The sequence below is a fragment of the Colius striatus genome, chromosome W (genome assembly GCF_028858725.1).
Source record: "Colius striatus isolate bColStr4 chromosome W, bColStr4.1.hap1, whole genome shotgun sequence".
Taxonomy (NCBI): Eukaryota; Metazoa; Chordata; class Aves; order Coliiformes; family Coliidae; genus Colius; species Colius striatus.
The window spans coordinates 22,169,931-22,186,215 of record NC_084789.1 but is presented as its reverse complement, the minus strand read 5'-3'; the positions used below and the strand labels follow the sequence as shown (position 1 = coordinate 22,186,215).

The 16,285-nt window shown below is 54.6% G+C and overlaps 2 pseudogenes; both read right to left on the bottom strand.

Moving 5' to 3' along the window:
• Nucleotides 1–761: 761 nt before the first annotated feature.
• LOC133628579 (phenylethanolamine N-methyltransferase-like) lies at nt 762–2,877 on the bottom strand (annotated as a pseudogene).
• Nucleotides 2,878–4,240: 1,363 nt separating this feature from the next.
• On the bottom strand, nt 4,241–5,188 carry LOC133628464 (telethonin-like; annotated as a pseudogene).
• Between the last annotated feature and the right edge of the window lie 11,097 nt (nt 5,189–16,285).

Sequence of the window (16,285 nt, the reverse complement as noted above, 5' to 3'; positions counted from 1 at the left end):
GCTTCTCTCCCTTCCGGGGAGGGGAGGGGTCAAGGATACCCAAGCGCCCCCCTCTGCGGGTGCTGGTGCTACAGGGGGGAATGGGAGAATGTTCCTTGGAGCTGCTGAGGGGCAGAGGGGGGGGGAATGTGTGGGACTGGAGCAGTGCCTTGGAGCTGGGGGTGCTCCTTCCCCGAGGTGCAGCCCCCATTCCCCCCTCCGGTCCCCTAAGTGTCTTGTGAGATGTGAATAATGCTGAGTTCAACCTGTGTTCAACCTGTGCCCCTGAGCTCTGTGCCCCCCCTCACCCCCATGGGCACCCTGTGCCCCACACACTCCCCCTCCCCACTGCCTCCCCCACCTCTGTGTCTCTCCCCAGCCCCCCATGTCTGCCTGGCTATGCCATTCCTGCACACTCTCCCCCCCCACCTCCATGTGCCCCGTGGCACACCCCATGTCTGCACTGTGCTGCCCCCCATTTCTCACTCTGTGTGCCCCTAACCCCCTCATGTACCCCCAAATCCCACCCGTGCCCCAACCCTCTCATGTGCTCCCCCATTGCACCCCCATCCTCCTTTTGTCCCCCCTCCCCAAGTCCCTGACCCTCTCCCCCCCCCCCCCCCCCCAAAGACCCCCACACTGCTCCGGGCACCACGGGTTTTATTGGGGGCTTTGTAGGGTTGGTGCCGTGGGGCTCGCGGACACACGGTCTGGGTTTTGGGGTGACGGCGGCAGCTCGTGGTCCCCCCCGTCCCTCCCGGGGGGGGGAATTTAGGGGTCCCTCAGACCTCCGGCGGTTTCTGCGCGTGGGCGAAGAAGACCCCATCGACGTCGTTGACCCCGGTGCGCAGCGCAGGCGGCATCGCGTAGGCGCGGAAATCGCGCAGCAGGAACCCCGCACCACTCAGAGCCCCGCGCACGTCGGCCTCGGCCAGAAGCACCACGGGCAGCCGCACCGGCCCTGCCAGATAAAACGACTCGCCCAGGGCTCCCAGCAGCACGGCATGGCCACCGGGCCCACGTGGGCCACCGCCCGGGTGAAGGTGGCGCGGTCCGGCCTGACGGCTTCCAGGCACAAGGCAGAGAGCAGCGCGTCGGCGGGCGGCCGCAGCGGCCGGCCCAGCGGCTCCGCTCGGTGCACATCGATCGGCAGGATCCGGCGCAGCCGCAACCGCAGCCGACGCTGCTTCTCCTGCCACAGCTCCCTGCGGGGGGGAAAAGGGGGGTCAGCGGGGAGGGATCCGGCGGGATAGCACGGAGACGGAGGGGAGAAATTCCCCAGATTCCTCAACCCTGGGATCAGCCCAAGGTCGGCAGGGACCCCCGGGATCAGCCTGGAGTCAGTGGAGACAGGAACCCCCGGGATCAGGACAGGGTCAGCAGGAACAGGATCCCTCCAAGATCAGCCCAGGAACAGCTAGGAAAGATCCCCCAGATTCCCCAAGGATTAGCCTGGGGTCAGTGGGAAGGGATCCCGCAGGATCAGCCCAGAGACAGAGGGGGAAGTCCCCCAGATCTCCTGCGGGATCAGCCCAAGGTCGACAGGGACCCCTGGGATCAGCCTGGAGTCAGTGGAGACTGGAACCCCCAGGATTGGGACAGGATCAGCAGGAGCAGGATCCCTCCAAGATCAGCGGAGGAGCAGCTGGGAGGAATCATCAAGATCAGGGTCAGTGGGGAGGGATCCCTCAGGATCTGGATGGGATCAGCCCAGGTGCAGCAGGAAGAGGATCCCCCAGGACTGGCCTGAGTTTAGCAGGGAAAGATCCCCAGGGATCAGCCTGGGGTCAATGGGGACGAGATCTCCTGGGATCAGGACAGGGCTAGGAGGGATAGGATCCCCTGGGATCAGCCCAGTACCCACAGGGATGTGGGGATGGGATCCAGTAGAGAGCAAGGGCACATCTATGGGGAGATGGGGCTGGGAGTCTGCAGGGATGTGGGGCCAGGGACCCACAGGGATTGATTTGGTACCCTCAGAGACAGGATCCCATGGGCATGTGGGGCTGGGATCCTGCAGGGATCAACCTGATGTCCACAGGGACACAGGAACAGGATCCTACAGGGATCGGCCCTGTGTGAGGAAGCATGATCCTGGAGGGATCAGTCCAGTATCCCCAGCACTGTGGGGCTGTGATCCCATGGGATTTGGGGACACACTCCTGCAGGGACCAGCCCAGTATCTGCATGGATGTGGGGACAGGATCCCACAAGGATTGATCCAACACCCACAGGGACAGGATCTCACAGGCATATGAGGCTGGGATTCTGCAGGGATCAACCCAACGTTCACAGGGACATGGGGCTATAATCCCATGGGCCACAATCCCACCAGGTCCAGCCCAGCATCACCCCCCTCCTCCCAAGCACCCTGTGCCCCCCTACCCGCGTCCCTAAATCTTGCAGATGTGCTGGATGAAGGGGCTCCAGTCGAAGGTGCCGGGCTCCCTCCGTGCCCAGTGCCCCAGCTCCTCCCGGTTCACTGCCAGGTAGTCGGTGGCCATGATCTCGAAGTGGTTGCAGGCGCTCAGTAGTTGGTAGATGGTGGGGCCCGAGCTCACGTCGATCAGTGTGTGCCCAGTGTGTGGATCTCACCTGGGAGTGGAGTGAGGGAGCAGGATATGGAGGGAGGGGTCCCACACTGAGCCAGGCACTGGCGGGGGGACTGGGGGCAAGGGGGGAACAGGGCAGGGTGGGTGCCGAGGTGCTCTCCCGCCCCGTGCCTCAGTTTCCCCGTCTCCCCTCACTGCTAGCGAAGGTCTCGGCCAGGCATCGCAGCTTCCAAGAGACCATGAACTCCTCGGAGAAGTCAGCGCGGGGGGGTAAGTAGTTGTTCTCCAGGTAGGTGCAGGGGTCGAAGTGCTCGTAGCCCTCCTGGAGGGCGGCCAAACTGCTCATGGAGAAGGGCTGCGGCGATGGCATCTGCCCGTCGGACCCCAAACTGGCTTTATATCCCCGGCTGGGCTTTGGGGGGCTAGCCATGGCGAGCGATGGCGGCGGCGGCCGCGGCCATCCATCGTGGCTAACGAAGTTACCCGGGACCGGGGGCCGCGGCTGGGCGGCAGCGCAGCCGGATCCGGATTCGGCCCCGCGCCGAGCGACAACGGTGGCTGTCCTCCCCCCCCCCCCCACCACCAACATGTGCTGCCCCGGCACCTGGTATGCTCGGGAGTGTCCCATGGGATGGGGCTGGGGAGAGATTGGGATGGGGAGGGAGGATGGGGACGGGGATGAAGCTGAGGGTGGGATGGAGAGAGGATGGGAATGGGATAGGGAGAGGATGGGGCTGGGGTTGGGCTGAGGCTGGGACTGGGACGGGGAGGGGATGGGGAGAAGCTGGGAATGGGGATTGGGAGATGATGAGGATAGGATGGGACTGGGGCTGGGAGTGAGATGGGATTGGAGTCGGTCTGAGCTCTCCCCGGTGCCTCCATCAGCAATGAGCTGAGTGTGCTGGACCTCAGCCCAGCCCCTGGCAGGAGCCGGCACCACCAACTCCCAGTACCCTGGGATAAGGGGCAGGATGGGAACCCGCTTATGAGGCTGAGAAGCGGGGAGGCGAGGTTAAAGATCCTAAATCCTGTCTGTGCTAGAGTTGTAGGTGGACAAAAGCGTCGAAGCCGGGCTCATGGGGAGGATGGGGACGGGGAGGGGACAAGAGGGGCCGAGGACTGGCAGTGGCCCAGGGACAGCGGGATCCAACCCGGCGGGAACAGCTAATCTTGGCGCTGGCGCTGGGATCATCCCGGACCCTGGCACCAGCTGGTGGGGGGGGGGGGGAGGGAGTCCAGCCCCCTTGCCCACCCACCCCCTCCAACCCTGCAGGATTCCTGGGTGGCTGTTGACAAGGCTCCGTGCTTTAGTTTCCCCAAAATGATGCCGCCGGCTCAGGCGGGGCATTTTATTGCCGTACAAAGACCATAGTCCGCAAAGCCCCGCAGAGCGACCCGCCACAGCCCCTCAACTCTCCACGCCCCCCTCCCCCCCTCGGGCCCCCCTCGGCCCCAGGACGTTCGGGATTCGGTTCTTTATTCTCGCACCCTCTTCTCTTCGCCAAGGAATCTGTTATGCCTCTGCCCTCTCCTCACCACCTTCCATGAGGTGGAGGTCCCAGGCAAGCAGGGCACACACACGCACCTGCCCCCACCCTCCTGCGCTGCCTGTTCGGGGCGGCCGAGCGGACCCAGGGCTCTGGGACTCTCCGCCCCCCCCAGTATCACCTCCCAGCTCCCATCCCAACTCCAAGCCCCTCCCGACATCTTCAGCCCCGCTGAGCCTCGTGGGAGAGGGAGCGGGACAGCGTGCGGCGGACCCCCGCCTTGGCCCCGCGGAGGTCCGGGGGGACGAAGAGGGGCAGAGGCAGGGTGCGGGCGTAGGGCAGGAGGTGCTGGGCCAGGGGTTGCCCCAGGACCCCCACTCGCAGCAGCCCCCAGGGTGAGTGCTGCTCCACCACCCGCGTCTCCCCGCGCTGCTCATCTTTCTCCCGCCGGCACCACCTGCGCACAGGGTTATCATGGAGGTGGGAGAGGAATCCCCAAAGCCCCACGGGGACCCTCAAGTCCCTCTCTGCCCCACTGGGACCACCTCACCCTGCAGGGAGCTGTGGAGACTCCCACCTCACTCCACAGGGAGCCGTGGAGACCCCCAAGTCCCGTCCCATCCCACAAGAAGCCCTGAGACCTCTGTGTCCCACCCCATCCTGTGAGAAGCTCTGGAGACCCACATGTCCTACCCCACCCCGGGGGGACCAGGACTTGTCCAGCCCCACAGGGCTCAGGCTACCCCATGGGGACCCTCACATCCTTCATGGCCCCACATGGATGCCCAGCCTCATGAAAACCCCCTTGAGATGCTCTGAACTCCTCTTGGATTCCCACCTCCCTGGAGCCCCCATGACCTCACAGGGACCCTCAGAGCCCCTAGAAAACCCTCTTCCATCCCCAGCAGAATCCTTAGAGCCCCCTCCACCACCCCAAAACCCCCTAGAAACCCCATGACCCTTAAAGACCTGGTACTCGATGAACTTTCCCCCCCCCAAAAAAATCAGTGGTGCCCCTCACCCCTCCTCAGGCCGGGTGCTGAGCTCCAGGTCCAGCCACTCTGTGCTGAAGGTCTCGTGCTGCCCCACATCCTCCTCCCGCAGGTGACAGCCCAGTCAGGCGCCCGACAGCAGCCCCCCACTGCGGACCACCATGCTGGGCCCCCACATTGCCACCTTTCCGCTTCCTCACTCCCCTCCCCAACCCCCTTATATCAGCCCGCCAGGGCTATTTTGGGCTGTGTTGTTGTCACGGCAGAGCTGGGAAGGTGCCAACCCCCCACCTTGGGGGTGGCACCAGGGACACTTGTGTCACCTTGTGTGTCTGTTTGGCCATGCTGAGCTCCGTGTGCTTGCTGGGTCTAGGGGCACACTGGCCCTGGGCTCGGTGGCCATCGGTCCCCCGGCATGTGGCCAGGGCACAGCTGGCCTTTCAATGGTGGTCACCATGCCAGCACGGCCACTGGCCAATGCAATGGTGCCCGTTGGTGTCTGTGACTTCATGGACAAACACGGTGGCTGTGCTACCCTGGGCTATCCTGGTGGCCATGTGGCTGCTGTTGGGGTCCCATCCCTGTGTTCCCCCACCCCCTCACAAAGGACAGGCTGGGGGTGTGCTGGCTCCCTTCAGCACTCCCCTAGATGGGCTATTTGTAGGCCCAAAAGCTGGGGGCTGTGAACAGATGGGTGCCAGGGGCTGGGGCTCACGTGGTCTCCAGCCCCTCTGAGCCACCCCACAGACATGGTGGTCCCACTCCTGGGGCAACAACCCAGGGCAAGGGACAAGTTGGGGAAAGCAGTGCCCAGGGTGACTGGTGCAGATGTGGCTGCTCCATGCTGATGCCACCCCAGGATGGGGCAGTGACCCTTGTGGCCAGGAGCCAAAGGAGCCTGCAGGAGCCAGTCCTTGAGCCTAGGGGGAGGTTGAACTAGTCTCATGCCCACATCCCATGCAGGGTACAGGGAGGACATGGGGCTGCAAACAATGCAAAGGCTTTTAATTGTGACTGGAGGTGTCAACCCTCACAGGCACAGGGGAGGGAAGACTCCCAGAACAGGGGGCAGGGAGCCCGGGAGGCCTGGCATGGGCACTGCCCCCCACTCCCCCTGTGTGTGGGGATGGCTGTGCAGAGTTTCCATCTCTAGTGCAGAAGTGGCCCCAGGGCTCACAGGTAGGATGGAGCTGCAACTGCGCCTCCCTCCCCCACCAAAAAAACCCCCAAAACCCAAACACTCCAGGCAAATGAAGCTCTGCCTCTGCCTGCAGCTGCAGGTCAGAGGGATGAGCTCACAGCCATGGCTCTGGGCAGGGAGTCAGGGGCAGCCCTAAGGACTAGGAACAGCACTCAAAGGATCCTGGAGAGGGGAAACTGTGGTAGGAGAAGGGGCTGAGATCCCCTGGCCTCATCTCAGTGACATTAGTAGGGGGTGGCCTCTCCTGGGGAGGCCCTGGGGGCCACAGGGTGCTTGTCCCTGGTTGTCCCCCCTACCCCAGAGGAGAGAGGGGGCAGAGGAATGTCTGGTGAGGGCAGGTCTCCAGTGCTCAGGGCTTGCCCAAGAGCTCACTGACCCACTGCTGCAGGTGGAAGGCAAACTTGAACATGGTGGCAGCCAGGCTCTGGTGGATCAGGTACTGAGGCAGGTGACCTTGGGGGGAGAGAGAAGGGGGTCAGGGGCAGCACCAAGGCCCTATGAGGTTAGAAGGAGTGGTGTTTGGGGCTGAGCTCTATCCCAAGCCAACAGTATCAGCCCAGGCTGAGGGATCTCACACTGCCTCCGGGGGAGGAACTAAAAAGGCAGGGGACGTGATTTCTCTTTAAAAAAAAATGCAATGATTTCTAAAAAAAAAGCCCTACATGACTCAATCCCAATGGCTCAGCCTTGGGAAAGGAACTAGGGGCAGGACTGGGATGGTCAGGCTGGCAATGGGGGGTGGGGAGGGGGGCACAGGAGGAAGCCTCCTGCCCTGTCTTGAGGCATTTCCAGGGCAGGAGGCAGAGAAGCTTTTTCCTGGAGCAGTTTTTCTCTGTGATGTGGGGGACAGGAGACAGTGAGACTGTTGGTCCAGGGACCATTTCAGCCATGAAAGCTCCAGCACGGACCCACACACACACAAAAATTCTCGCCTTTGGATGCAGGAAGGGATGAGCCAGAGGCAACAGCAAGGAGAGGGCTCTGGGCAGGAGCAGAGCCCTTCAGGAAGATGGAGACTGTGGCCAGGCGGGTTATTAATAGCTCAGCATTTCTTGCAGCAGCAGGGGCCGGTGGGTGGATGAGTGCTCCCTGGCTTGGGAAGCACAAGAAGTGTCTTTCCTTTCTCAGCCTCATTTTGCACAACACCAAAGGGGTTGGTTACCCTCCCAGCTCGGGAGGTGAAGCAGCACAGGAACTGAAGCCACCAAGGAAAAAGGCATTCCTGGTGCCAAGGCTAGGAGGGAAAAAGCATTTGGGGAGGGAAACTGGAGCTGCTGGAGTTGGTGGGGAGGGAGGGATGTGGGAGGGAGCAGAGCAGATGAACGGAGCCTTTGTGCTCACTGCTGCAGTGTTGCCGCTACCGGCAACACCACCAGGCCTCCCGCATGGATCACTCAGCCCACCCCGCTGAGGGGGCAAAGATCACCACACACTCAGCATGGATGATACTTTATTCCAATCCCTTGTTTACACCATGTGCCTTTATCTGCTAGCACCAGCATCTCCTCCCACTCCACCCCGTGACCGCCTCTTCTGTACCTTCCACCTCTCGCGTTACAACCCGAGATCTTCCAGATGACTACTACACTGCAGTTTCCAAGTCAACCTTCAGTGGAAGAAGGGATGGGGGACAGTTCTGCTCCCTCCCCCTGCCTCCTCTCCCCCGGCCACCCGTCCCCGGGGTCCTTTGTGAGGCCACCAGCAAAGAGCTTCATCTCTGAGTCCTCTCCCTGGGGTGGCATGTTGACTGCTCCCAATGACCCTCTTGTCCTTTAAATGCCTGGAGGCAGCACCCAGGATAAGCTGTTCCATCACCTTTCCAGGGATGGAGGCGCGGCTGACCGGTCTGTAGTTACCCAGGTCCTCCTTCTTGCCCTTTTTGAAGGCTGGAGTGACATTTGCTTTTCTCCAGCCCTCAGGCACCTCTCCTGTTCTCCATGACTTACTGAAGATGATGGAGAGTGGTTTAGCAATGACTTCTGCCAGCTCCCTCAGCACCTCCAGGTGCATCCCATCAGGGTCCATGGATTTATGTACATCCAGACTGCTCAACTGATCCTTAATCCAGTCCTCATTAACCAAACAAAAATCCTCATTTAACCCAACTTCCTCTGGAGTCTGGGGCTCCTGAGGACAGTCTCCATCAGTATAGACAGAGGCAAAGAAGGCACTCAGTAACTCTGCCTTCTCTGTATCCTCTGTCACCAGGGCACCCACCTCATTCAACATCAGGCCTACATTGCCTCTAGCATTAGTTTTGTCTGCAATGTATTTGAAGAAGCCCCTTCTTGTCCTTGACCTCCCTTGCAAGGCACAACTCCAACAAGGCTTTAGCTTTCCTAGTTGCCTCCCTACATCCTCTGCTGTAGCTAGCAACAGGACAAGGGGTAATGGGATGAAGCTGGAACACAAAAAGTTCCACTTAAATATAAGAAAAAACTATGTCACCGTTCAGGTGAGGGAGCAGTGGAACAGGCTGCCCAGGGAGGGTGTGGAGGCTCCTTCCTTGGAGGTCTTCAAGACCTGCCTGGACATGTTCCTATGCAACCTGATCTAGGTGAACCTGCTTCTGCAGGGGGATTGGGCTAGTTGATCTCTAAAGGTCCCTTCCAACCCCTACCATTCTATGATAACAGTCTTATATTCATCCCAAGTGGCCATCCCTTCCTTCCATGATCTATAGACTCACTTCTTCCGCTTGAGTTTGCCCAAGAGTTCCCTGTTAACCATGCAGGTCTCCTGGCTCCCTTGCTTGATTTCTTAACTGCTGGGATGTTCTGGTCCTGAGCCTGGAAAAGGTGATCCTTGAAGAGAAACCAACTATTTTGGGCCCCTTTATCCTCTAATACCCTGTCCCATGAGATGTCCCCTAGTAATTGCTTGAAAAGGCCAAAGTTGGCCCTGCTAAAGTCCAGGGTTGTGATCCTGCTTGGTATTCTGTTCCTACCACACAAGATCCTGAACTTCACCATCACGTGGTCGCTGCAGCCAAGGCTGCCCTCAACCCCCACCACTTCAACCAGACTCTGTTTGTTCGTGAGTACAAGATCCAGTAGTGCTCCTCTCCTAGTTGGCACATCCACCATTTGCATCAAGAAGTTATCGTTGATGCACTGAAGGAACTTCCTGGACTAGTGGCTAGCCGTGTAGGTCTTCCAGCAGATGTCTGGGTAGTTGAAATTCCCCATGAGAACCAGGGCCTGTGATTTTGAGGTTGCTCCCAGCTACCTGTAGAAGGCCTCATCAGCTTCCCCATCCTGATCAGGTGGCCTGTAATAGACACCCACAACAGTGTCACACATGCTAGCCTGCCCCTTAATTCTCACCCACAAACTCTCAACTTACTCCTCATCCTCTCCTGGACAGAATTCAGTACATTCCAGCTTCTCTTTCACATAAAGAGCAACTCCACCACCTTGCCTGGCTGTCCTGTCTTTCCTAAAAAGGACATAGCTATCGATGATCACATTCCAGTCATTTGAGCTGTCCCATCATGTCTCTGCAATTGCCTCTAGATCATAACTTCTTGCCCATACACAGTCTTCCAGCTCCTCCTGTTTATTCCCCATGCTGTGTGCATTGGTCTACAGGCATTTCAAGAAGGAAGCCAATCACTTAGGATTCACCCCTGGCACTGGCTTGCCACTCTTAGGCTCAACTCCAGTGGGCCTGGTTTTATCCCCTTCCCCCTTCAAAATTAGTTTAAAGCCCTTCCTATGAGCCCCACTAACTTGTTTGCAAGGATCCTTCTCCCCCTTTGAGACAGGTGAACTCTACCTGTCACCAGATCTGGCATCATAAAAATGTCACCATGGTCAAAAAACCCAAAGTTGTGTTGGTGGCACCAGTCTCTGAGCCACCTGTTAATCAGATGGGTTTTCTTTATTCGTTCAGTGTTCCCCCCTACCATGAGAGGGATGGAGGAGAACACTACTTGTGTTCCCAAGCCATCTAGCATTCTCCCCAGTGCCCTGAAGTCCTTTTTAATAGCTTTTGAATGCCTCTCCGTAACCTCATCAGTACCAACCTGCATTACCAACAGCAGGTAGTAGTCAGTTGGCTGCACCAGACCAGGAAGGCTCCTGGCAACATCTCTAATCCAGGCCCCAGGGAGGCAGCAGACCTCTCTGTGGGATGGGCCCGGTCAACATATGGGGCCTTCAGTTCCCTTCAGAAGGGAATCACCTACTACTACAACCTTCCTTTTCTTTTTAATTGAGGTAGTCCTAAGGCATGATTGCGACTGACTCACCCTGGGCGACTCCTTTTCATCTTCCATTGCCTGGCCCTCAACTTCCAAAGCCCCATACTTGTTACACAAAGGCAACTGAGGAGGCATGGGAGGCTGGGAAGGAACCTGTACCCATTCCCCTCCATCTCTTAGGTCCCCTGTTAATCCAGCTACAAGACAGTAGGGGATGCTGTACTTCTTGTGAAGCCTTACCTTGCTGCTTACACCTCAGAGATCGTAGATTCTCAGTCCATCAATCTCTCTCTCTTGCACTCCCCAACACTCCTGAGCCTTTCCATCTCCTCCTTCAGTTCAGAAAAAAAAAGGAGGAAAAACTCCTTTGGTTGAGGTGAGGGACCGTGGCCCAGGCAGGGTGTGGAGGCTCCTTCTCAGAAGGTTTCCAAACCCACCTGGACACATTCCTGTGCCCCCTGATCGAGGGGAACCTGCTTTAGCAGGGGGTTGGGCTACAGGAGCTCTGGAGGGCCCTTTTAACCCCCACCATTTGGAGATTCAAGTAGCCCTACATCTTCATCCTCCATTGCCTGGTTCTCAATTTCCAAAGGCCCTGTTACACAAGGGCAACTGGGGAGGAGCAGGTGGCTGGGAAGAGATTCACCCGCCTCCCCGAGAAAGGACCTGTATCCATTCCCCTCCATCTCTTAGGTCCCCTCTGTTAACCTGGCTACAAGACAGTAGGGGATCCTGTACTACTTGTGAAGGCTCAGCTTGTAGCTTACACCTCAGAGACTGTAGATTCTCTGCCTACCAATTTATCTCTCTCTCACACTCCCTGATGCTCCCAAGTCATAGAATCATAGAATGGTAGGGGTTGGAAGGGACCTAGTCCAACCCCCCTGCAGAAGCAGGTTCACCTAGATCAGGTCGCATAGGAACATGACAAGGTGGGTCTTGAAGACCTCCAAGGAAGGAGACTCCACAAACCCTCTGGGCAGCCTGTTCCACTGCTCCCTCACCTGAACAGTGAAAGAGTTTTTTCTTATATTTAAGTGGAACTTTTTGTGTTCCGGCTTCATCCCATTACCCCTTGTCCTGTTGCTAGCTACTATAGAAAAAAGGGATGTCCCAACCTCCTGACACCTACCATTTAGATATTTATAAATGTTAATAAGACCTCCTCTCAGTCTCCTCTTCTCCAGACTAAACAGCCCCAGGTCCCACAGCCTTTCCTCATATAAAAGATGTTCCAGTCTCCTTATCATCTTGGTGGCCCTATTATACAGAAACCTAATGAGCCTTTTATGACCTTTTTAGACCGTCTAAGAGCAGCTCTGGATCATATACCAAACATGTCAGCTGAAGTAAAAGCGGAAATAGGGTTACACTTAGCAGTTGCTAACGCTAACCATGACTGGAAAAAGATCCTGCAGGCTCTCCCTCGGACAGCAACTTTGGTCGACATGATAGAAGCCTGCTCTCAGGTAGGATCATCAGCACATTTAGCTGAAGCTATGGCAACAGCATTGAAACCATTAGTTCAACCTCACAAAGGAAATCAGAGGCCAAAATGCTTTAACTGTGGAAAAATAGGACATGTGAAAAATAGGACATGTGAAGCAATGGCAACAGCATTGAAACCATTGAAACAGCATTGAGACACTGAGTGCTGCTCTCTAGTGGCCAGACACGTAATGCCTAAGGGAAATAGGTTAAGGAGCGCAAAAAGGGTGAGGGCAATGACACAAAAACGCCCTTCAACACCAATGACTGCCTGGATGGCCTCAGATCAGCCACTGCACGAAGTGCAGGAGTGGATGTGGAAAGAGCAATAGATGTAACCATCCACAATACAGATGTAATGGTTATCTCATCCAATCCTAATGGACTCCTTGGCTATGGTTTAAGTGCTCTGCTTTTAAGATGGTCATCGGCCTCTCAACAGGGTATTTTTGTGCTCCCTGGTGTTATGCGTATTATGAAGGAAATATTGGAATAATGGTTAAAGTTTGGCAGCCACCAGTTCATATACCTAAAGGAACTAAAATAGCTCAATTAGTTCCTTTCAGAGCTAAAGTTCCATTTGCAGGTAGTCGTAAGCGTCGAGACTGTGGTTTTGGATCCACTGGAGTACCTGAGGTAAGACTGGCAATGCCACTTTCACAGGGGAAGCCCACTCAGACGGTTGTATTCCAACATCCAAATGGTGAACACATGGTTGGGTACAATATGTTACTGGATACGGGAGCAGATGTTACCATTGTTCCATTATCCTATTGGCCAAAAAGCTGGCCTTTAGAGAATTTAGACACCCCTGTTGTTGGAGTAGGAGGAATACAGATGACAAAAATTAGCAGAGACCTGATTTCGGTATGGATACAGGATGAAGAGAAAAAATGTGTACAAATTAAACCCTATGTAATGAATACTTCAGTTTGGCTTTTAGGTAGAGACGCCTTAAGTCAAATGGGCTTTCATTTGTTGAATGAAAATTTTTAATGGCGGCCATTGATGGGCGACCAATCCTGAAGTTAACCTGGCTCACAGATAAACCAGTTTGGATTGATCAATGGCCACTAAGCAAAGAAAAGCTCACCCAGATTCATGAATTAGTAAATGAACAATTAGAGAAAGGTCATATTAAGCCATCCCCTAGTCCATGGAATACACCAATTTTTACTATCCCTAAAAAATCAGGGAAATGGAGGCTGTTACACGATCTAAGAGCTGTTAATGCAGTGATGCAGGACATGGGTGCTTTACAGCCAGGATTACCCTCTCCTGCAATGCTTCCAAAAGAATGGTCCCTGTTGGTGATTGACCTAAAGGACTGTTTTTTCACAATTCCCCTACATGAGGATGACAGCAAGAAGTTTGCTTTTACAGTAACATCTATTAACAAACGAGCCAGCAAAACAATACCAATGGACTGTTTTACCTTGGGGAATGAAGAACTCGCCAACTATTCGTCAAACTTATGTTTCCTGGGCGCTAGCACCTCTGTGCAAAAAATACCCTCATGTTTTATTTTACCATTATATGGATGTATCTTGATTACAGGAAAAGACCTGGATCAGCATCAGATTCTATAAGAAGTGAAGCGACAGTTGGGCATCTCCAGGTTGGTGATCGTGCCAGAGAAGGTACAAATGCACACCTCTTGGAAGTATTTAGGTGATATTATCACTGATGCGCGCATTTATCCTCAGAAGGTGGCAATTAAAACAGAAATTACTAATTTAACAGACGTTCAAAAGCTAATAGGTGATATCCAATGGGTACGAACCATATGTGGTATCACGAATGAGGATCTTGCGCCACTAATGCCTTTGCTAAAAGGGTCAGTAGAGGCTGACAGTGCGCAAAAACTGTCCCGGCAGCAAATACAAGCAATAGAAAAGATAGGAAACAAGATAGTCAATAACTACAGTCATCGATATGATCCTGACTTGTGTCATGGTTTGACATGATAGCCTTTTCTGGTAAGGAGGAAGGGGCTGTAAAGATGGCTCCTGTAAGAAGTTGCTCGCAACTCTCCCCAGCTCAGAGCCAGACCCACTTCTGGGGCTGAGCCAATTAGACACCTCCACGATCACTTTTTTGAGAAGAAGCCGGAAGGGGAGGTTTCTTCCTCCATCTTCTTTCCTTCTTCTGCCCCTTCTTTCTTCTGGCTGGTGGTGGTGCACGGAGTAGGAACAGTGAGAGAAACAACCATGCGGACTCCAAGGTCAGTAATGAAAGAGAGGAGGAAGTGTGCTGGAGCAGAGACTCCCCTGCATTCTGAGAAGCTGAGATTTATTTTAATTTCTTTAAAGACCCCGCATCAGCAGTAGAGACTTATTTTGCTATAGCTGACCCCGGACCAGGGGCAGCGATTCACTTCATTAAAGGCCCCGAGCCAGGGACAGTGATTTTGGCCGGAGGAGGCCGTATCCCGAAGAAGGGACCCAATATCCACAGCTGCAACTGTGGGGAGGAACCCACGACAAAGCAGCTCATTAAACTTATGCCCAGAAGAGGCCTTGTCCTGAGAGAGGGACCCTGCAACTGCAGAAACTGCAACCATGGTGAAGAATCCACGCCAAGGACTGCATCCCGTGTGAGGGACCCTGTATCGGCAGAAGCCACAGCTGCTGAGAACAACCCACACCAGAGAAGTTTGTTAAGGACTGTGTTCCAGGGGAGGAACCCCGTGTTGGAGCAGGGGAAGAATGCCAGGAGTCGTCCTCATCTGAGAAGACAGAAGCGGCAGAGCCCATCTGTGAGAGACTGACCACATTCCCCACTCCCTGCCCCCCTGAGCCATTGTGGGGGGAGGAGGTAGAGATATCGGGAGCAGTGAGCTGGGCCCGGGAAGAAAGGAGGGATGGGGGAGGGAGATCTTAAAGTGCTGGTTGTAATTTTCTCATCGTCCTACTCCCTTTTTTCTGCTTTTATTCTGTTCTGTTTCTTGTAGAATAAACTTTCCTACTTTCCTCTCTAAGTCGAGTACTAGAGTCTGTTTTGCCCAGAACCATAATTGGCAGTGAGCCCTCCCTGCCCTTGTCTCAATCCACAACAATCTTGATTATCTTTTTACTCCCATTTTGCTGGGGCCTCTGCCATCCTAACAAGGGTGGGGGTGAATGGGGGCATCGAGCGAGAGACTGTCATGGTGCTGCTCTGCTAGCTGGGCCAAACCACGACAACTTGTCAATTAACATTGCTGTGATAAGTCAAAACCAGCATGTAATGGCAGTCTTGATACAATGGGATTCAGTAGCAAAAGACCCATTGAGGATCCTGGAGTGGATATTTTTGCCATATAATTTGCAAAAAACAATTACCATGAGACTAGAAGCAATTGTGAAAATAATAGTTAAGGCCAGGAAATGTCTGCTGGAAATAACAGGGATTGAGGCAGACGTCATTTTCGTTCCTCTCGCAGATGAATTCTTGAACTGGGCACTGCAACAATCTGATGAATTACAGTGGGCTTTATTGTCATATCCAGGGACTATAAATAATCATTATCCAGCCCATAAATTGTCTTCTGTTAAGTATCAAATGGAAGACCGGCCGTTGAGATCAGCAGTACACATTAAAGGCCTGACTCTTTTTACTGATGCAAGTCAGATCCAAGCCAAAGCAGGAGTGGTTTGGTGGGAGAATGGAAAATGTCAAAACCTAACTGTTCACTCCCCAGGCAGCTCAATTCAACTGCTGGAACTGATGGCTGTAGTTAAAACTTTCGAGAAATGGCCAGACGTCCCATTAAACATCATCTCTGATTCCCTCTATGTGGTCGATGCCGTCACTCGATTACAGAGTGCTTTGTTGAAAGAAATCTCTAATCAGAATCTGTATAACTTATTTCTGCGGCTCTGGCATCAGATAAATGAACAACAAACTGCTTATTATAGTGGACTTATTGGAAGCCATTAAGGCTTAAAAGATGGCCTATCAGTTGGCAATGAAATTGTTGACAAGATAGTGGCAGCTCCTTTATTGATACCTATGGGGCCAATAATTGACAAATTTTCTCAAGCCTGAAGATCACACAACTTTTTTCACCAAAGTGCGAAAATGCTGGCAAAGCAGTTTGACCTGAACTTATTGGATGCTCAGGGTATTGTTTCCATGTGCCCTGCATGACAGAATCAAATCGGCCTAGGAGTAGGAGTCAATCCCAGGGGTCTGGCACCATTAGGAATATGGCAATCGGATATCACTGTCTATGCTCCCTTTGGACGATTTAAACGTATACATGTCACTATTGATACTTATTCAGCCATGGTTTGGGCCACAGCCTTAACCAGTGACAGTTCTCGAGACGTCATAAGACATTGGAGGAGTTGCTTTGCAGTCCTTGGTGTTCCAAGAAAGATAAAAACTGATAATGGCTT